General features: G+C 41.6%; 6 non-coding genes across 6 annotated transcripts; 4 read left to right on the forward strand and 2 right to left on the reverse strand.

The window, feature by feature from the left end:
- Nucleotides 1-1,223: 1,223 nt before the first annotated feature.
- Nucleotides 1,224-1,296, forward strand: TRNAV-AAC (transfer RNA valine (anticodon AAC)). Its single transcript has one exon. It is a non-coding gene; the product is annotated as a tRNA-Val (tRNA).
- Nucleotides 1,297-2,274: 978 nt separating this feature from the next.
- On the forward strand, nt 2,275-2,347 carry TRNAV-AAC (transfer RNA valine (anticodon AAC)). The gene has a single exon. It is a non-coding gene; the product is annotated as a tRNA-Val (tRNA).
- Nucleotides 2,348-4,557: 2,210 nt separating this feature from the next.
- TRNAV-AAC (transfer RNA valine (anticodon AAC)) lies at nt 4,558-4,630 on the forward strand. Its single transcript has one exon. It is a non-coding gene; the product is annotated as a tRNA-Val (tRNA).
- A 1,021-nt stretch (nt 4,631-5,651) lies between these two features.
- TRNAV-AAC (transfer RNA valine (anticodon AAC)) lies at nt 5,652-5,724 on the forward strand. Its single transcript has one exon. It is a non-coding gene; the product is annotated as a tRNA-Val (tRNA).
- Nucleotides 5,725-7,048: 1,324 nt separating this feature from the next.
- On the reverse strand, nt 7,049-7,121 carry TRNAV-AAC (transfer RNA valine (anticodon AAC)). Its single transcript has one exon. It is a non-coding gene; the product is annotated as a tRNA-Val (tRNA).
- A 939-nt stretch (nt 7,122-8,060) lies between these two features.
- On the reverse strand, nt 8,061-8,133 carry TRNAV-AAC (transfer RNA valine (anticodon AAC)). The gene has a single exon. It is a non-coding gene; the product is annotated as a tRNA-Val (tRNA).
- Nucleotides 8,134-21,728: the final 13,595 nt, after the last annotated feature.

Below are 21,728 nucleotides of genomic sequence, written 5' to 3' on the forward strand. Positions count from 1 at the left end.
ACATTCATGCAAGATGCGAAATACCAGTAGCATAGCCAGCGGTGATGAAGGGAATTAGCAACAACATCAGCAGCGCAAGAAGTAGCAACAGCAGCGGCACAGTAAGGAGCAGTAGCAGCAGTAGCTAGAAATAAAAGCAACAGCTGCTAGAAATAGCAGCAGCAGCTAGAAATAGAAGCAACAGCTGCTAGAAATAGCAGCAGCAGCTAGAAATAGAAGCAACAGCTGCTAGAAATAGCAGCAGCAGCTAGTAATAGAAGCAACAGCTGCTAGAAATAGCAGCAGCAGCTAGAAATAGAAGCAACAGCTGCTAGAAATAGCAGCAGCAGCTAGAAATAGAAGCAACAGCTGCTAGAAATAGCAGCAGGAGCTAGTAATAGAAGCAACAGCTGCTAGAAATAGCAGCAGCAGCTAGAAATAGAAGCAACAGCTGCTAGAAATAGCAGCAGCAGCTAGAAATAGAAGCAACAGCTGCTAGAAATAGCAGCAGCAGCTAGAAATAGAAGCAACAGCTGCTAGAAATAGCAGCAGCAGCTAGTAATAGAAGCAACAGCTGCTAGAAATAACAGCAGCAGCTAGAAATAGAAGCAACAGCTGCTAGAAATAGCAGCAGCAGCTAGAAATAGAAGCAACAGCTGCTAGAAATAGCAGCAGCAGCTAGTAATAGAAGCAACAGCTGCTAAAAATAGCAGCAGCAGCTAGAAATAGAAGCAACAGGTGCTAGAAATAGCAGCAGCAGCTAGAAATAGAAGCAACAGCTGCTAAAAATAGCATCAACAGTACAACCAGGGAGGAAAGATGAGATGATATTTATTTTCATAACAACAGCTGAACGCACGGAACGAGAACCTACAGTGGGTGATGATGACCCATTGACGGGTGAGAGAACAAAATATGAAGAGGCTATACGATCGAACTGAAAGGTAAGGGGCCCCCACGGGTGTGAAACTTGCTCTGAATGCGTGTACACACACACACACACACACACACACACACACACACACACACACACACACATACACATTCTCTCTCTCTCTCTCTCTCTCTCTCTCTCTCTCTCTCTCTCTCTCTCTCTCTCTCTCTCTCTCTCTCTCTCATCGCGTAGATAAGAAATGAACTATAAGATATCCCCATATTTAACTTCAAAGTAGCAGAGGAGCCAGTTTTTATCGCAACTGAAAATTTAAGAATTCCAAGAACTTCAGGAACCATTTATGTGACGGGTGCTCATGGTGTAGTGGTTATCACATCTGTCTAACACACAGAAGGTCCCAGGTTCGATCACTGGTGAGCACAGTTTTGGACGCTGTGTATGATGGTTGGATTATTACACTATACCTTAGCCAATTCATTACCCAGGATATGGTCTTGAATATTGAAAGATATTGTCTCCCGATCGTCATGGATTTAATGATATTCATTCCAAATATCCTTCTTGTGGCTTCCAGGCACCAATGATATTCCCTCGGAGGTGTTTAACACCTCAGACTCTGCCTGGGGCATACTGCTTCTCGCTGGGGATGCTGCCTATCCACACACACACACACACACACACACACACACACACACACACACACAGAAAGAGAGAGAGAGAGAGAGAGAGAGAGAGAGAGAGAGAGAGAGAGAGAGAGAGAGAGAGAGAGAGAGAGGACACTCTGAGAACATTCAAGGAAGTATAGATACAAAGGTGTTTCAACAGCAGCAAACCACAGGGTCCTTGCGAGATCCGTTTGTGGTAACGGAAGATGTTCAGAAACTCAAAGAATGGAGTAGAAATGCATACGACTGTTTCAAAGAGAGAAGCCTTTAAACTTACATATGTAACTAAGAAAGCGCAAATAATGTCAGGCATGGACTTGAACCAAGTCTGTTTCAAAGCCTTATCTATTTTACTGAATTGAACCTCCCTTAATAGATGAATTATTCCCTCTGGTAACAACCCTGTTGAATTAGAAGTACATCCCCTCATTAAAGGTGAAACGTTTTCCCCACGAAATTGTATCCATTACCAAGAGTGCAATCAGACGCATCAAGCCTTGAGTAGCATGTTATATCGAGGTTATAGAAGCTTTTGATGATATTGAATACCTGTATCAGACCACCTCTTAACCTTCTCTTTTCCGAGCCAAATAAAGTCAAGAAGATTTGCCGGCTTTCATGGAAGGATTTCTTCCACAGTACCTTCGTTAAAGAAGTTGCACATCGATCTATACTGGACCAGACATACTGTCTAAAATGTTTATTAATATATTTGGCCGGGTTCTTCTACACCAAGTGCTCATGGTGTAGTGGTTATCACATCTGTCTAACACACAGAAGGTCCCAGGTTCGAGCCCTGGTGAGCACAGATTTTATTCATACGATTTATTAAGGTTTACGTAAGTTGTATACTTTAGCCAGCCAACTAAAATAGGCATGGCTATCCATGTATCTATCAATCTATTATCTTTCCCTCTTTCTCTTTTTCTCGTACCCCGTTGTCTTTCGCATGGGCCGTTCAGATAATAATTCCATACTTGACTTCACCCTTGAGGCAGATGAGGAAGACTTACGTCAGTTCTTACTGCTACTGAATCATTAATGCGTGAAGAAGAACTTCAGGACTCTTCCCGGTTTGGGCTACTTATGGTGTAGCAGTCGTCACATCCGTGTAGCACTCTTGGTACAGTGTGCCAAGAGTGATTTACTGCACCGTGTTCTAATCATTTCATTGTCCAGAATATTGTCACGAAGATTGAAAAAAAAAGTATTTTCTCCAGAGCGTAGTGGATATTGTGTTTAAGAGAACAGTGTCGGATTTAAAGATCTATATAACGAGTGTACTTCGCGTGAATTCCAGGCACAGTTGACGCTCCCTCGAGCGTGTTAGCACCTCAGATTCTGCCTGGGTCACATTGGTGTGTGGTGCGGAAAGTGCATTTCCACACAGCAAGATACAAGGGGGAGGAAGAACTCCTCTAAGAACATCGTGTCCGTTTTCTGAATAAGAATATTTACGAATAACTTTAGCAGCTTCCATTGTCTCCCACGTCTGCATTTCTATCTGTGTTTGTGTGTGCTTGTATCTCTCTCCGTATATACTTAACTGTGTCCTTAAGAATGGCTCTGCTCTTACTTATTGCCTTCATACCTTGGCATGGGTCAACACGGCTCGATAAATTCCATTTGGTTAGCGCTCCACCGTGATGGACCCGCCCTAAGTAGAGGGTAAGTCGACAATAATACGTACAGCAACCTAGAATTGAATGTATTTTGATATACAAGTGAGCCGAGGCTTGTCTCTGATGAGGCTTTAAATTGTGTAACATCACTGTTTATTACAGTACCTGGTAATACCGACCAGCAACGAGGCTGTTCAAATGATTTATACAGCACTGGGGTATAGAGTCTTAGTTAATATCTCCTTCCGTGACAGGATGAGTAGTTCATACTCGTGGATTGTATGATTCATTTACTAAAGAACTGATGTTTATAAAACAAAATCTTAGCTTGTGATGATGACATAGATAACGTCATATTGTGACTTAAGGTATTATTTTGGTCTGAAAACGGTACGCGCGATAGATGTACAGCATTTATGCCTTTGGTGGCAAAGAGATGCATCGCGCTTGGCTAGAAACAATCACTGAACACATCTGGGATAAATTCTTGGCTTGTCTCACACTACCGCAAGTGCTCATGGTGTAGTGGTTATCACATCTGTCTCACACACAGAAGGTCCCAGGTTCGAGACCTGGTGAGCACAAGCGTTCTCGATGTCTTTTGGTGAGACGTAAGATCTGCAAACATCCTTCTACAACACTGTGTACGTCTCGTCAATGTACAGGGTCTCTTCGTGGGTCACACGTCGCTACAAGGGATAAAAGGTTTAGGATATCAACACAGGAATATCAACCGAGTTTATTATTGGGAGATAAGGACTGCCAGGATGTAGGTCTGTGCTCGCCAGGATCATAAGTATTTGTATTAATATCGCGTGGCACAGCTGGGCAGCAGGTTAACCTAATAAATGTCATTATATTTATTGAAAGACAATGTCTCGTTTTTGTGTAATGTTGGTATCTTTGTGTGTGTGTGTGAGTGTTGTGTGTGTGTGTGTGTGTGTGTGTGTGTGTGTGTGTGTGTGTGATATTTATCTTTTTTCAATATTTATGATACATGTGTAGGTGAGGCCGCAACAGGATGGGTCTGCCACAGGAATTGTAAACACCCAGAGCCTGGACTGATGTGTATACAATCACTCATTATTGATTACTATGTCCATTGTAGCTACGAAATCTTGATCAATGATCTATAAATAGAAATTATTTCTTTATGACTCGCCAGTGACAAATATATCTGCCTCATATGACCCAAACCTGCACACGTAAGGAACCAAGAGTATATTGTGTCTAGGTATAACTGTATACTGCTTGGTGTCGTGTGGTCTCGTGGTAGACCAGAGGTATATGATAGTTTACGTATTCCTAGACTGGAAATATTCTTAAAAAGATGCACTGATAAAACATGATTTCAGTTCATGTTCATTATCACCTGGCTGGTATTACTTACTACCAAGTGCTCATGGTGTAGTGGTTATCACATCTGTCTAACACACAGAAGGTCCCAGGTTCGAGCCCTGGTGAGCACAGACTTTGATTATACCATTTGCTGACATTCAAGTTAATATACTTCAGTCAGCCAGCACACCACAGAACACTGAGATCTTTATAACTTTTACTAGAAACCGTAACATGAAAATTTATCTCTCTCTCTCTCTCTCTCTCTCTCTCTCTCATTGTCGTCGCGTGGGCACTTCAGAAAATAATTCCACACTTAACTTTCGTCACTTCTCGCTGCCACTCTTCCTGGTGTTGGCTGCTTGTGGTGTAGTAGTTGTCACATCCGCCTAGCACAGAGCAAGTCTCAGATCAGAGCCCTTGTGAGCACAGTCTGTGGCAGCAAAGATGTAGGGGGAAGGACGCCCCTGAGACCATTGATAGAAATTTCTCCTCTTATCCCACTGTCTTGGAGGTGGTTGTGTTATCATTACATTTAGAATTTAGGTTATCCTTAGCATCTTCCTTTATCTATCACTTGTAGGTTTGTATCTGAGTCTGTGTGCTTGTATCTGTTTTTCTTCGTAAGTATGTGTGTCCTTATGCATGACTTTCCTCCTATTCATTGTCATGATATCTTTGCATCGGTCAACACGGTTCGATAACTGCCATTTGGCAGACGCGCCGCCACTGTGATGGAGCCGCCCAGTAAGTCAGCAGTGAGTGATACGGACACCAGCCTAGAAACGTTATGTTGATATGTCATACAACTGAGTCAATGCTTGTCTTTGGTAAGGCTTTGAATTGTATAAAATCTCTGATTACAGTAATTGTTTAGACGAACCATCGACTTATCTATTGAGATTATTTATACAGCACCTGGTGTATGGACTCCTAGTTATAATATTGCATTACTTTTCTGTGATGGAGTTCATACTTGTGAAGAGTATCGTATATTTACAAAAAAAGTACATGTGTCATGAACATGGAAACGTAAAGTACGGTATGTGTGTTGCTGTAACGCCTTTGGTGATAAAAATACATTGCATTTGGCTCGCAGCAAACAGCATTCAGTATTGGCATTCCTTGTTGGCTCGCCTCATGTTACCACGGGTGCTCATGGTGTAGTGGTTATCACATCTGTCTAACACACAGAAGGTCCCAGGTTCGAGCCCTGGTGAGCACAGACGTTTTCGATGTCTTTTCTTGAGGTGTGCAGATCAACAAACACCCTTATACAACACTGTCAGCGTCTTGTATAACCCTAAGAATACTTCAGTGGGCCACACGTTGCTATATAGGATATGAAGGGATTTGGATATTAACATAGGACTATCACTGACCTATATCCCACGCGTTTAGTACTGGAGAGGCATAAACCTACTAGGTTGTAGGTCTGTGTTAGCTAGGATACTAGACACCTTGTGTTAATGCATCAAGTTATCATTATGTCATTATTGAATACAAGTATACATCCTGTGTGTGTCACCATATATACATGAGTCAGTGTATACAGAAGCATGGTGCGTGTACGTATCGCCTCTGCCTGCATCTTTGCGTCAAATCAACACAGCTCGATAATTGGCATGTTGGCCCGTCCGCCATGATGGATCTGCAACCCGCGAGTCCACTGCTCGTCGTTGCCTTCGCGCCCAGCAGTGATATTATAAGCACCTGCGCCAAGTGGGTCACTGTGTCCAGCTATGATGAATGTGTGCAGTTCAAAAAAAGAAAAAAAAAATGAGATACCACGGCACTTTTCATGTTAAGCAAGGTCTATATTTATATATCTAGCGAGAACCTGCATCGCCTTTGAATTAAGGTGGTCAAGATAATTCAGCTGACGTCATAAGGTAATGTTTACGGACTTATAATGTTCCTGGCAATCGATAAACCTAAAGAACTGTTAACCAACAGAGCAACTATTGAACCACAGGTCACGTGATAGCTGTTGCTATATTCGTGTATGTATATATATGTTGGATTGAGCGGTTATCGAGTGCCTATTAATCATTCAGCCACAAATCGTTACACACACAGGGTTCTTTTACGCTTAACGACAAAATAGATATGACGTTCAACTACCCACTAACTAAACGCCTCGTTTGATTCATAGATGATTCTTCAAGGCGTTCGTACATTCATACATTTAATCCCGTTTTGTGAATTAATGAAGTGTAGAATGTGAATCACTGAATATTTCAGGAGTTAGTAAAGGCAAGACTTGACCTAACAGGGACATCAATACATCAATAGTGGGACACAGTGACCAACAACTTGGCGCGGGAGGCTGGACATATCTGCCGACTTTGAAGGCGTTGGGCGGCGCTCAACTTGCGGAGGCCGATGTAGCATGGCGCACGGGGACGGCGCGTCGGGTATCGGGCTGTGTTGACCGACGCAGAGATACAGAGCAATACATACATACAACCACCATGGCTCTGTGTATACACATACCCATATATATATATATAGAGAGAGAGAGAGCTACAAATTTTATCAATAATGTCTGTGCTCACCAGGGCTCGAACCTGGGACCTTCTGTGTGTTAGACAGATGTGATAACCACTACACCATGAGCACTTGATGCTATAATGTACCAGCCAAACTTCATATCAAACGATTTAGACACGATATCTTGTCGAACGATAAACAACTTCGCTATCGAAGGTGCTGTATCATACATCAAAGATTCTTTTATCTTGAATGATACTGATAATTGTATCACCAACATAAGAAGTTCCAAACAGGTGATCATGGTACACGGACGGAAGTCATGTTTTACACATGTATCTTTTAAAGAATATTTCCCCGTTTATGAATACATAAAACATTATCAATACCTTTTGAATATCACAAGACCACACGAAGCCACTCGATATACCATTATACCAAGACAACATTATACACTCGGTTCCTTACCTACACTGTGAGTTTTGGGTCATATGAAGCAAATATATTTGTCACTGGTAAACCAGGAATTTTATCACTTCCATTTGTAGATCACTGTAGTTCCAAACTGGCCAAGACTTTGTAGCTTCACTGGATATGGTAATCAAGAATGAGTGACTGTATACACGTCAGTATACAGAAATTAGGGTGTTCACATAACCTGTGCCAGCTAGACCCATCCTGTTGCACCCTCACCTGCACAACAAAAATCATGAATAACGAAAAGAGATTGATAATACACACACACACACACACACACACACACACACACACACACACACACACACACACGAGAAGTATTTCATTATGTTCAAAAAAAACTAAGACATTTATACCAGTAACTTGTGGCCCAACTGTCTCTAACATAAACTTACATCCTCGCAAGCATATATCTCGCGAGTACACACGTATATCTCGCGATATGGTGAATTCCTGTGTTAATACTTAAAGCCCTTACACATTATAGGATGAGTCACACGCGAAGACTCCCTAAATCGATACAAAGACGTTGGCAGTGCAGTATAAGGGTGACTGTAAATCTTAAGCTAACCAAAAGACATCGAGAACCCTTGTGCTCACCAGGGATCGAACCTGGGACCTTCTGTGTGTTAGACAGATGTGATAACCACTACACCATGAGCACCCGATGTAAGTAAAGTTCCTGAAAATCTTCAATTGATTTCCACTTGCGGTAAGAACAGACGTAATTGTTCCTCAGCCATTTTATGGATGAAGTGAAAGATGAAGATATTTTCTGAACCTTTTTTGTCCCCCACGATGGCACCAAGTGATCACTTACGAATGCTTACGACGAGATTCAGACACAAAAAAAAGAAAAGAAAAAGAAAGGCAGGGTTAGCGCGTAGCACTCAACACCGGATAGTATAGAGCTTCACAAGAGCAAGTCGAGCGAGTGTCCTGTCGGTAAGTGTTATGTATGAAGTGGAGAGAGACTGTACGTTTGTGGGATGAAAGCCAGCGGTCAGTGTAGGTGTTTGTGGCGGAATGAAGACACTCGACATCCACCGAAGTGTTGTTGGCTCACTACGCAGCCGTCACAATCCCTCTCGATACTTAGTCATGTATTACCGGTTATATACCTCCTTGGTCGGTGGCTGCCTAACACCTACCACTACGAGAGATAGTGTGTGTATGTAATTACCTACTTTTACACTGGTATGTACCACACTGGGAGAGAGCATTTTTACTCGTGGAGACCCCATCTCTTGAACTTTTTCTGTCATCATACTGCATAATCTTTTTTGTGCTCTCCATATTCACAGTTTCATATGTGATTTATCCAATTCATCCACTACCATCGTTATACTATATGGGTATTTCTCTACATCTTTTATAACAAGTTTCTTGCTTTGTTTCATGTTATGGCCTCTGGTTGTTCTAGCCTCGCATCTCTCGAAGAACTGATGACTTTAGAATCATCAGACAGTTTCCAGAATTTAAGGTTGTGATCGAGTTACCCATGGCTCTTCTTTGTCCTGTGGTGGACAAAGGTAATGCCACTCACCTTTCTTTGTGGCTCAACTTTCTTAATTATGATCCACTGTCCTCCTCTGAAGTTTCTCTAGTAGTTCTTTACTCTTTTTCAAGCGCAGTGACCAAACTTGAGAAGCAGTTTTAGCCTGCAGTCTTAGCCTAATGTATTTCTTTATCCATAAACTTGAATGTTGTCGTAAGATATTTGGCAGCAGACATTTTGTCTCTGTTTAGCAAATGAGAGTCTCTGGCAATAGACTGGGGACTTTGTCTACTCCCGAGTCTCTCACAGGAACGGATTTCTGCAGCTTATTTCCAGATATAGTATATTCATATGATAGTCTTCTTTCGCTGTGTCCTATCCTCACTTTACCTTACATTAACTACGGTTGAACTCCGTCAACCACATATCATATCAGCTTTGGAGTTTGTCTAGGTCCCCTTGTAGGTGGATGCAATCCTTCTCGGTTGTTCACCTGCCATGTCGTGTGATATTTAAGGGGTGTTTCTAGGAATAGCAGCTTGTTTGTCATCTTGGCCCAAAAGAATATCCATCCAGACAAAAGCATTCGTCGAAGCCGCTGGTCACGTCAGGTGGCAGAGATGATCAATATCAAATTCTTTTCTCTCATTTATTGCTGCAGTGCTCTATAGAATTTAACCTATGAATATCTTTTTCACATTATTCTAGTTACTTACAATGTCTTTGGGTGAAAAATACTTCATGTAAACCATTATCTAAAATACTCGTTTACTGAGTTCGGCAATATTCCTCACATTCAATTTGATATCTTTCTCTCCCACTGCTGTAATTTATGTTCACTCAACAATGAACAGACGTAATTGTTCCTCAGCCATTTTATGGATGAAGTGAAAGATGAAGATATTTTCTGAACCTTTTTTGTCCCCCACGATGGCACCAAGTGATCACTTACGAATGCTTACGACGAGATTCAGACACAAAAAAAAGAAAAGAAAAAGAAAGGCAGGGTTAGCGCGTAGCACTCAACACCGGATAGTATAGAGCTTCACAAGAGCAAGTCGAGCGAGTGTCCTGTCGGTAAGTGTTATGTATGAAGTGGAGAGAGACTGTACGTTTGTGGGATGAAAGCCAGCGGTCAGTGTAGGTGTTTGTGGCGGAATGAAGACACTCGACATCCACCGAAGTGTTGTTGGCTCACTACGCAGCCGTCACAATCCCTCTCGATACTTAGTCATGTATTACCGGTTATATACCTCCTTGGTCGGTGGCTGCCTAACACCTACCACTACGAGAGATAGTGTGTGTATGTAATTACCTACTTTTACACTGGTATGTACCACACTGGGAGAGAGCATTTTTACTCGTGGAGACCCCATCTCTTGAACTTTTTCTGTCATCATACTGCATAATCTTTTTTGTGCTCTCCATATTCACAGTTTCATATGTGATTTATCCAATTCATCCACTACCATCGTTATACTATATGGGTATTTCTCTACATCTTTTATAACAAGTTTCTTGCTTTGTTTCATGTTATGGCCTCTGGTTGTTCTAGCCTCGCATCTCTCGAAGAACTGATGACTTTAGAATCATCAGACAGTTTCCAGAATTTAAGGTTGTGATCGAGTTACCCATGGCTCTTCTTTGTCCTGTGGTGGACAAAGGTAATGCCACTCACCTTTCTTTGTGGCTCAACTTTCTTAATTATGATCCACTGTCCTCCTCTGAAGTTTCTCTAGTAGTTCTTTACTCTTTTTCAAGCGCAGTGACCAAACTTGAGAAGCAGTTTTAGCCTGCAGTCTTAGCCTAATGTATTTCTTTATCCATAAACTTGAATGTTGTCGTAAGATATTTGGCAGCAGACATTTTGTCTCTGTTTAGCAAATGAGAGTCTCTGGCAATAGACTGGGGACTTTGTCTACTCCCGAGTCTCTCACAGGAACGGATTTCTGCAGCTTATTTCCAGATATAGTATATTCATATGATAGTCTTCTTTCGCTGTGTCCTATCCTCACTTTACCTTACATTAACTACGGTTGAACTCCGTCAACCACATATCATATCAGCTTTGGAGTTTGTCTAGGTCCCCTTGTAGGTGGATGCAATCCTTCTCGGTTGTTCACCTGCCATGTCGTGTGATATTTAAGGGGTGTTTCTAGGAATAGCAGCTTGTTTGTCATCTTGGCCCAAAAGAATATCCATCCAGACAAAAGCATTCGTCGAAGCCGCTGGTCACGTCAGGTGGCAGAGATGATCAATATCAAATTCTTTTCTCTCATTTATTGCTGCAGTGCTCTATAGAATTTAACCTATGAATATCTTTTTCACATTATTCTAGTTACTTACAATGTCTTTGGGTGAAAAATACTTCATGTAAACCATTATCTAAAATACTCGTTTACTGAGTTCGGCAATATTCCTCACATTCAATTTGATATCTTTCTCTCCCACTGCTGTAATTTATGTTCACTCAACAATGAACAGACGTAACTGCCTGTTATATTTGTGATTGCGTGTGTGTGTGTGTGTGTGTGTGTGTGTGTGTGTGTGTGTGTGTGTTATAACAAAGAAAAAAATCTCAAGTTATCAACAGGTTATTAAAAAGGACTTCCCTCGAGTTGGTCACTTCCTGCTGGTAGCATCAGGCAACTCCAGAGGCGATCTCAGTACATTTACTTACGTTCGTAATATTCATAGTAAGCACACTGGCCTCTCTAGCCGTAACCGTAGAGAACATATAAGGATATGTAAATAATAATAATAAAAAAATAATTCGAAAGAACAGGAAGATGTTTATAGTCCCTGAGTCTTCCAGTACGGATAAAGGTAACTGGTAACTCAGACCGTTCATTGTTGCTTACATCCTACCCAGGTCCAGCCAGAACCAGGTGGCTGGAGATGAACCTATGAATATATTTCTTCGCCGTCGACTGGAGGGACGGGGTTTTTACAGGAAGTGACGACTTTATGAAGGGTTTGGTGGAGTGTTGAATGCAGAGGGATGGGCTCTGGGAGTTGAAGACCTTGGGAGACACGTTAGTTGGAGGATTGATCAAGAGAAGGTTAGGAAAGGAATAAGAGAGTTTAGGTTAGGTTAGGTTAGGCTAGGTTAGGTTAGGTTAGGTTAGGTTAGCGATAGATCCCTATACTGTCGTTGTTACTTGAGCAAGTTAAGGTTTTAGGACATCATGGTATATCAGTTAATTATTATATATGTAAAAAGATGTATCCTTCGTTCTGATTATGGGTACGGAACTTGAGGCAATGTGAAACAAGATGAATTAATGATGTAACGTAAATATTGACAAGTTATGGCATGTCCTACAAGCGATTCATTGGTATAGAGAAAAAAAAATATCTCAGGCTCTTCCCCAGGAGCTATATTTCACAGGCGCTTGACCGTGTAATAACCAAAGGAAAAAGTGCCCAACCGCCCTAAACTCTTAACAAGGAGAACGTAACTCAGACAATTCCTTGAAGGGGAAACTATTATTTGATATTTATGACTTGCCTTTCTTCTAAAGTTTTTCTTCTTATTTCTGAGGTTGGGGTGAGATATTGATTCGGCTATTTTTACGGTTCTTTTTAAGGGGGATTCCTGCTGGCTACATATTTCTTATTACATTTAATACGTGGTGGAGAAGAGAAAGGATAGGCTCGGTATAACGAGGAAATATGGCCAGTAGGTAAGTGAGGTTTACATGGCCGGCAAGTGACGTTTATATGGCCTGTAGTTGAGGTTTACATGGCCTGCAGGTGAGGTTCATATGGCTGGTAAGTGAGGTATTATGGCTTATAAGTAAGGCGATATGGTTGATAGATGTGCTCTGGCTGGCAGGTGAGGCAATATATCAGACGGGTGAAGTTCTATGGCTGGTGGATCACTCGTATGGCTGATGGTTGTCGGAATATGGGTGGTAGGTGAGGTGATATATCTGCCAGGTGAAGTCATATGGCTGGTAGATCTCGGGCATGGCTGGTAAATGTCGAGATATGGCTGGTAGGTGAGATCATACGGGTAGATGTGGCTACAAATAAAGTTTGAAATATATATATATATATATATATATATATATATATATATATATATATATATATATTTTTTTTTTTTTTTTTTCTTTCTTTCTTTTAAACTATTCGCCATTTCCCGCGTTAGCGAGGTTGCGTTAGGAACAGAGGACTGGGCCTTTTTTGGAATATCCTCACCTGGCCCTCTCTGTTCCTTCTTTTGGAAAATAAAAAAAAAAAAAAACGAGAGGGGAGGATTTCCAGCCCCCCGCTCCCTCCCCTTTTAGTCGCCTTCTACGACACGCAGGGAATACGTGAGAAGTATTCTTAATATATATATATATATATATATATATATATATATATATATATATATATATATATATATATATATATATATATATGAAAAAATTAATAAGATCGTGTGATATAAACCACAGACTCTGGTAATGTAATAAGACACATAAAGCCAGACATATCTCGCAGTGTAATCATACTCCTCGAGATATATATATATATATATATATATATATATATATATATATATATATATATATATATATATATATATATATTTTTTTTTTTTTTTTTTTTCTCCTCTCTTCGTTCTCCTTGCCTCGTCTCTCTTCTTGTGGAGGGCAAGGTGCTGGCCAGGACCAGTGGTCCATGAAAATAAATTTGTTAAAGAGTTATGCTCCTTGGGGAGGAAAGGCAGATTTTTGCCTTCTTAAAGCGGATGAGGAAACATGAAGGTACGAAGGAACGCTTGAAGGATCGACGGTGGGAGAGGTTAAAGTCTTGGGAAACGAAGATCAAGAGTTAGGTTAAAAGGTAGTGTTTAGGGGGAGGTGGTCGATGGCACGGTGGGAGGGGAGTGTTTGCCAGGGAGTTTTGTGAGGCGGGATAATGAAGTCTTGGGAGGGATGGAAACGATGGAGTACTGTGAGGTAGGAGACACTAGAATAGAGGATGGGGCAGTGTAATTATAAAGAGGGAGGAGCTATGGAATAGGTTATAGTGAGGGAGGAGAGGAAAGCGTGTAAAGCGATGGACGAGTTGGACTTGTGGGAGGAAGTGGCAAGAGATGGAGAGAGAGGGGAGGCGGAAGGAGAGGTGTTGGAGAAAGGAGTATATGAGAAAATGGAAACGAGGAATGCTGGATGAAGGAGAATGGGAGGGAGTGGCGGTGAGTGGTGCTCTGGGGGGGAGGGTGGGTAGGGTATACAGAGGAAGGTGTTGTCCTCCAGTGTTGTCAGAGGAAGGTGTTGTCCTCCAGTGTTATGACAAAGTTTACACTCCCCTTAATCATGTTTTATGAGGCACTTTCCCCCACGCACTCCAAGTGCTGGCTGCTTACGTCTCTCTCTCTCTCTCTCTCTCTCTCTCTCTCTCTCTCTCTCTCTCTCTCTCTCTCTCTCTCTCTCTCTCTCTCTCTCTCTCTCTCTCATACACAGCCATCCCTCGTAAACGGGTTAGCGTCGCAGATCGCGACAACCGTGTCACAAGTCACCACCGTCACAGTACCGTGACAACCTGTGTGTGTGGTGGGTCAGTAGCCTGTAGTTGCTTTTGTTTACATCCGCCAAGAGCCGCGAGTATCAATCATTACTTTCTTTCATTTTCTTTTTTGTTTCCGTGTGATTGAAGAGACTCCACAAGGGGGGTGGGAAGGGCTTAAAAGGGAGATTTTTTTTTCGTTTTCTAAATTTTTTTTTCCCTAGTTTGATAGAGAGAGAAATTAGACTGTGGTCCGCCGAGAGGAAAGGAATCAAGCGCAAGATCGTGCGTGATTGGATGGGATTGCGGTTAAATTTCTCAAGAAATTGGGTGATTGTGTTGTTGATTGGTGTGTTGGGAATGATCGGTGTATGTATGGATCATAGTCAGGTGGCTGAGGATTAGCAGAACCCCTGCTTTAAAGGTCCCCCTGGCGTTTGACGCATTCTACGTGAATCATTTCTAATTGGGAATTTCTCGGACACACATGGAACGCTTAGAACACACATACATAGGGCGCACGTAGCACCTGTAGATGTATACTCGAGCAGGTACATGCATTGTGTCATCTAGCTCCTCACACACACACACACACACACACACACACACACACACACACACACACACAGCCTGCCTTGATTCCCTTCAAGTACGACGAATTTTCTCCTTGCGTACGATAATCCAACACTCAGAATGTGGTGATTTAGCCCTTTAGTACGATGAGTGTAGTCTGCATACCCGAGGTGTTAAGTCATCGTACCCAAAGGCCTAAGTCATTTCGCTCAAAGGCATTTAATCGTACTTGAGGGGTTAAGTCTTTGTGCTTAGGGAGTTAAACAATCAACACAATATGGACGATGATGAACAGCGTTAACAAACATGAAACACATCGTACGGAGTAGAACACATCGGATTTAGTAATTAATGATCCTCCAATAAAGTAAAAAAAATCGTTTGAAAAAAAAAAAAGAAAGACAGGAACATCATTATTTTGCCTCGTATATACTTCAAGGTCAGCTGATGAAATAGTCTGTTGCTGTCCCTTACATCATCTGTTGTGTCTGTTGTCCCGGCCCACCACCACCCATGACCAGCTAAACTCATTACGGTTCCCACGCCACACAGCAGTATGAATCGTAAATCCTTCCCAAGTCTAAATGCTGCCACATTAGCAAATCTATTCCTCCTGGGCAATTACCGTGATAAAACCGTCTCTCGCGTCTGGACGGGAATATCTGAAAGGTAATAATCTCTCTCTCTCTCTCTCTCTCTCTCTCTCTCTCTCTCTCTCTCTCTCTCTCTCTCTCTCTCTCTCTCTCTCTCTCTCTCTCCAACACAGAGTGAGCTACGACGTTGTCATTTTCGTAGATAAAGTTTCATGTGTCTGGACTGGGGTTAAAGCGACCCTCCCAGTCGAGGTGTTTCCCATTCTGAAGTAAAATCACACGACAGACTCACATTGTTATGCCACGTCTTCACGCAATCGCGGCTTCGTCTGCATCCTTGTTTGAACCAAGATTATGTAAGCTAGAGGCACTTGCCCATGCCAACACTCCCTGGATTCGTGCGTCGTGGCTGTAAGAATACCTTCGAAATGAGGAGAAACATCGCATTCGTATCGTAAGTCTTTCGTGTGTGTGTGCGTGCGTCTGCTCAACGTGCGATTGTGTGAGCTTTATTTTCTGGGTTCTTTTTTTTATCTCACCGTCTCTGTCTAGTCTTGTCCCTCTGACGTCGGGCGTGTCACTCTTGGCTCAAGTCACCAGCAATAAGCAGTACAGGGAATTATCGTTTGGACGAATCTCAGCCAAATCTATGTCTTCGTATATATCATGTTCACGCGTTCATCTAGCTGAGCCTGGGTGTCCTAGGGTTACGTTAACTTCTGAAAAGAAGCGTAATGATCCGTTGATGATGTGTACCGCCATAGTTCGTTCTTTAAGCGAAAACGAAGGAATTGGGGTCTGTCTAGATAGTCATGTGTGCTGGGTCATCCTGCTGGTGGTTTTCATTTCTCAATTTCCCCTTTCGTTCAAAAGACCAATTTCATTCTCTTCTCTCCACCCAGCATGGTTGTCAAAGGCACGAAACTCGAAATCCTTTTTAAAGACATAGTTTACCGTAGATGAAATTTTCCGAATGGCTTCGTGTGTGCTTTTCTCAGATTATCACACTCTGGATGTATCCCTTTCATACGCTAATGCTATACATGTTTTCTTACGTAAGGCGTCTTACACCCTTCCTGCTACAGATAATACCAACAGATTACTTCGACCTGCAGCCCGCTGTGTGATGTTCCTATACTTTAGAAGACTGTAAGATGGCAGATGTGGAGGACAAATATTCCAAACTGATTACCATCTGGAGCACATAACATTCCGTCTGATTTCAGATTTTTCCGACGTTCAATAAACGAGTCGGCGTCGCTTCGTGGGATCTTCCGGGTTATAAAGCAGTTTACAAGAACCTCTCTGGTATGAACAGCGATACTGATGAGCACTGACGAACACAGATGACTGGGCCATCAACATCAGGCACACACACACACACACACACACACACACACACCAGGTCGGAAATTGCACTCAGTATTACGTTTGCCGGCAAGGATGACTCGGTAAGTCATTCCCTTCCTCATCTGCCGAGGTTTGCATCTTCGTCATGATCCATTAAGGGCCACCACAGCGGCTGTTTCTTGTAGGTATTTCACCGCTACTGAGTTCGTCTCCGCTCCGGAGGACCGCAAGCTCTGTCTGTGTATCCTACAGTAGAAAACCACTAAAAGGGGAGGGAGCGGGAGGCTGGAAATCCTCCCCTTCAGTTTTTACTTTTCCAAAAGAAGGAACAGAGAAGGGGGCCAAGTGAGGATTTTCCCTCTTAGGCTCAGTCTTCTTTTCTTAACTCTACCTCGCTAACGTGGGAAACAGCGAAAATGTACGAAGAAATATATATATATATATATATATATATATATATATATATATATATATATATATATATATATATATATTTCTTTTCTTTTTTTAAACTATTCGCCATTTCCCGCGTTAGCGAGGTAGCATTAAGAACAGAGGACTGGGCCTTTGAGGGAATACCCTCACCTGGCCCAATTCTCTGTTCCTTCTTTTGGGAAAAAAAAAAAAAAAAAAAAAACCGAGAGGGGAGGATTTCCAGCCCCCCCGCTCCCTCCCCTTTTAGTCGCCTTCTACGACACGCAGGGAATACGTGGGAAGTATTCTTAATCCCCTATCCCCAGGGATAATATATATATATATATATATATATATATATATATATATATATATATATATATATATATATATATATATATATATATATATATGTATGTATGTGTATATATATATAAATATATGTGTGTGTATGTGGGTATTATGGTAATCGCACATTGTATTATTTCATTGTCATATACGATAATGATCGCTCGCTGAATCATGAGTCTCATAATGAATAAAAGTCGGGGATACTCAACACCACGGGGGAGGGGAATGAGTCTGTCTAACAGACGAGTCAAGTAACGTGTCATCTTAAATCGGGTTCACAGACTGGGTCTGTCACCTGCACGTACTTACGTATCTCGTCGTTCGCTTTGATATTTACCGAGGCGCTGGTGACCTTACGAGACTCGAACTATTTACATTCGATCACGAAATATTTTGGCAGGTTTGATTTCCCCGGTAGCGTCATGCAGTATGGCCGCCGCTGTGAGCAGAGGCTGATTTGATTTGTGTCGCTGTCAGCGGCGAGTTTATGGTGCCGGCCTTGCTCATCTGGTGAGCTGTAGCGCAAAAGGATTACAGAGGATACAGAGGGTCTTTGTCATCAGACCCCAGTGGGCGAATGCTTAAAACATAAACCGTTACAAAGTTGGTTCATTGCATAAACTAACAGTCCTTCACATTGTAAGTCTACCGACCAAATGCAAAAAGTGGATAAAAGTCTTAGAAATTCGGTAATCTCGGTATTAACAAAAGGTCTTGTACCATTTCTTGCAGTGTTTGTTTACACCTATCCCTAAAAGGCTCTTTTTTTTCACAGTGCAAGACATAATGTTTTAGGGCACACGTCATCAATGTCTATAAGAAAGGAGACAAAAAAGTGACATTAAACCACATATCGGTCTGTACGGCACTGGAAAAGATAATCAGAGAAACGAATGACTTCCTGCCGAGGAGAAATTAGTTAGAGTCAACATTGTGATTAGGAAAGCAAGTCATCCGTACCGAACCTCTTAGATTTCTAAGACAGGATGGATTGTTTGTATCTAGACTGTCAGAAAGCATTTGACAATGTACTATACGGGAAATTCCTTCGATGGATAAAAGATAATCTTAGAGGAATGGAACAAATGACGCTTGTCAGAGAAACCGTCTCAGAATGAGCTGAGATCACCAGTGGAGTTCTGCAGGGTTCTGCTCCGTGAATATTATTCTTCTTGATAATGCTAATGACTTGCCAGATGATGTAGAAGTCGTGAATGAAGGGAAAAGCGTGGAAAACTGCATCATTATATATGAAAGGGGACCTTGACAAACTCCAAAGTTGGTCTGATATTTGGTTGACGAAGTTCAGGCCGGGTTGATGTGGAGTAAAGAGGACGGATCGCAGTGAAAAGAGCCACGATATGAGTAAAATCTTGTAAGAGATAAGTCGCAGGAATTTCTGTGTAAGAAGAGGTGACTTGGAGTAGCCGTTGTCTGTAATCTGTCCCCAAAGTCCCTCATTAGGAGAATAGTTAAGGAGACCGACCAAGTGTCTGCTGGTAAATATTTGAATTGATATTGAAATTCATGGGTAAGGAAATAGTCTGCAAGCTTTTCTGACCATACCTAAAGCGAAAACAAGAATATGCTTCTCAGCTTGAGTGAAGATCCTGAGGAATGTTGCAGTTATAGTACCAGAATTTAGACAACTGAATGACAGGGAAAGGCTCTGAAAACCTTAGATTTGTTCTACATAGACGAGAGTAGAAAGAGGGGTGACCCGATCACACACACAACCTTTATGTTTTTAGAATTGATTGATGAAGAAAGTAAACATGTTCCAAAAGTTGTAGGGATAGAACAACCAGTGGACATAACATGGAATTAAGGAAGAAACGTGTTATAAAACGTAGTGAACAAGTGATTCTGCTGTATAAGAGTGATGGATGAATATATAAGATGAGTGAAGATAAAACGTATGCAATAAGATACATAAATTTAAGAAATTTTATGAGAGGGAATGTTCAAGAGGTGGGATCCCACGAGTGTCAATAAGTAGTAACACGCCAGGTCGTATAAGTAGAAACACACACATACACACACAGTTACCTTTATGTTTTTGGATGAATGCTCTTCCCTCTGGACTGTGGTTATAAATAATCTCATTTCGGTTCCCTCACCGCGCGGAAGCTTAGAGCTTAAATCCCACACGGGGGTTAACAAGCTTACAGTAGCCGATATGTTATTCATTTATCTTTTTTCAGGTAGTTACAGTGGTTACTGGAGGAGTGTTAGGATAGGGGTACTGGGGAGCTGACTACTAGAGTGTTGTACAGCAATAAGGATTGAGATTCATTTCATAGACTTGATGTAAACATTCGTGGAATACGTGTATGTGTGTGGTTACTATTTGTCCCATCTCTCAACTTTGTACTTATACTTTGTCTTATCCTGATGTAGCGAACACACACATACACATACGGTGGTGTTCTACTAGGCTTCGCTGGGAGGAATAAAAGGAAAATTTGCGACTAATAAGTTGTGGCGTTTGAGCCTTTGCGTTGGGTACGCGGTCCGCACCCATCATCTGCGTGCATCGTCCCTCACTTCATACACCCACCACGGGCTGTAGGAGAACGTAGGGATGACGAATTGTTGCTCTGGACCGAATACATGGGAGCATTGTGAAGTGTCGCCATGGGGAACATTCTACTATAAGCGCAGAGAACTGGCCCAGCAATGCAACACGCTGGCTCTCCTAGTGGATTAGTCGCTGGTGCCCTCCCTCCCCACTTGTGTTGACGGATGGAGGCCAGGGAACGGTAGTGTAAATCCCTCGATCTTTTGGTACAAAGGCATTCTGTTGACGGTCGTGAACTCGTGTGGCATGGTCATACGTTGTGTACAGTCTCAAGTGTTGTACTTAAATTCATTCAAGGGAATTCACGTTGATGGTCGCTTATCAGTCTATTACCTTAGAGGAATTTTACGATTTTGTCTCATTATTGTTTTTTTTTTTTATCAGAAACAAAGGAAAGCTTATGAGACGGTAGTTCGAAGTGCATATGCTTTTTTTTTTTCTTCAAAATATTCATGTTGCATTAGAAAGTTTCTACAGTGCCCAATAATTCGTTTTGTGTTAGTGTTATAAATGGAAGAAATTTTCTGTAACAAACAATTAATATCCGTGTATAGAGGGGAAGCCATATATTTTTACCTTTGCTAGTTAAGGTGCCAATTAATTGTCTGCTTGATTTTATGTTATTTAGATCATTCTTTAGGCTTTTTCTTCACGTTTCGAGAAATTCTAAGTCATTTTGTACTGGTGTTGATTTTCACTTTTGCAATCGTATTTCGTGGTCCTGTTTGTTGCCACTTGCCTTAGATACGCTTTGAGCTTTCACTTTATGTTTAATTATATCAATCATTTCTTTAATCATCCAGTCTGGTTCCTCCCTTACACAACCTCTTTTTACCTTTCTAGGGATGATAACCATCCCCAAGGGGAAGTATTGTATTCCTGAAGTATTTCTCCTTTGTTTTCCAATTGTGTTTCCACATTTGAAGAGAATCTAATCCTCTTTATGTTATCAGCGTCGTGGCGCATTTCGTCGGTCTGCTGATCTTAAATTTAGCATCAGTAACTTCTTTGAAATCGAAGCAGCAGTTAAGACTAAATTTGGATAATTTTACGATTGCTGTTCCTGACCTTTCCATTTATCTCACAAGTGGTAATAGAATAGTTTGTGGACACCGTTAAAGCAAATAAGTTCCTACGTTTCGTTGTAGTCTCGGATCATTTAATGTAAAAGCAGTCTCCATTTCAATTAGTTTGTTACCCTCCTGGTCCCCTTTCCTGTCAGACTATCCCAGTTTATGTTAGGGTTGTGAAAATCTGCAATATAGCCAACTTTTTTATTAACTAGATTTTAGTTTCCAGGTACAAACTTCTACCGTTTTCTGTACATTTTAAAGGGGTCTTTAAACTATCTCAAAAAATAGTTTTTTGATGTCAAAAAAAATCCTATATGTAGT

Source organism: Panulirus ornatus, chromosome 14, assembly GCF_036320965.1.
Source record: "Panulirus ornatus isolate Po-2019 chromosome 14, ASM3632096v1, whole genome shotgun sequence".
Taxonomy (NCBI): domain Eukaryota; kingdom Metazoa; phylum Arthropoda; class Malacostraca; order Decapoda; family Palinuridae; genus Panulirus; species Panulirus ornatus.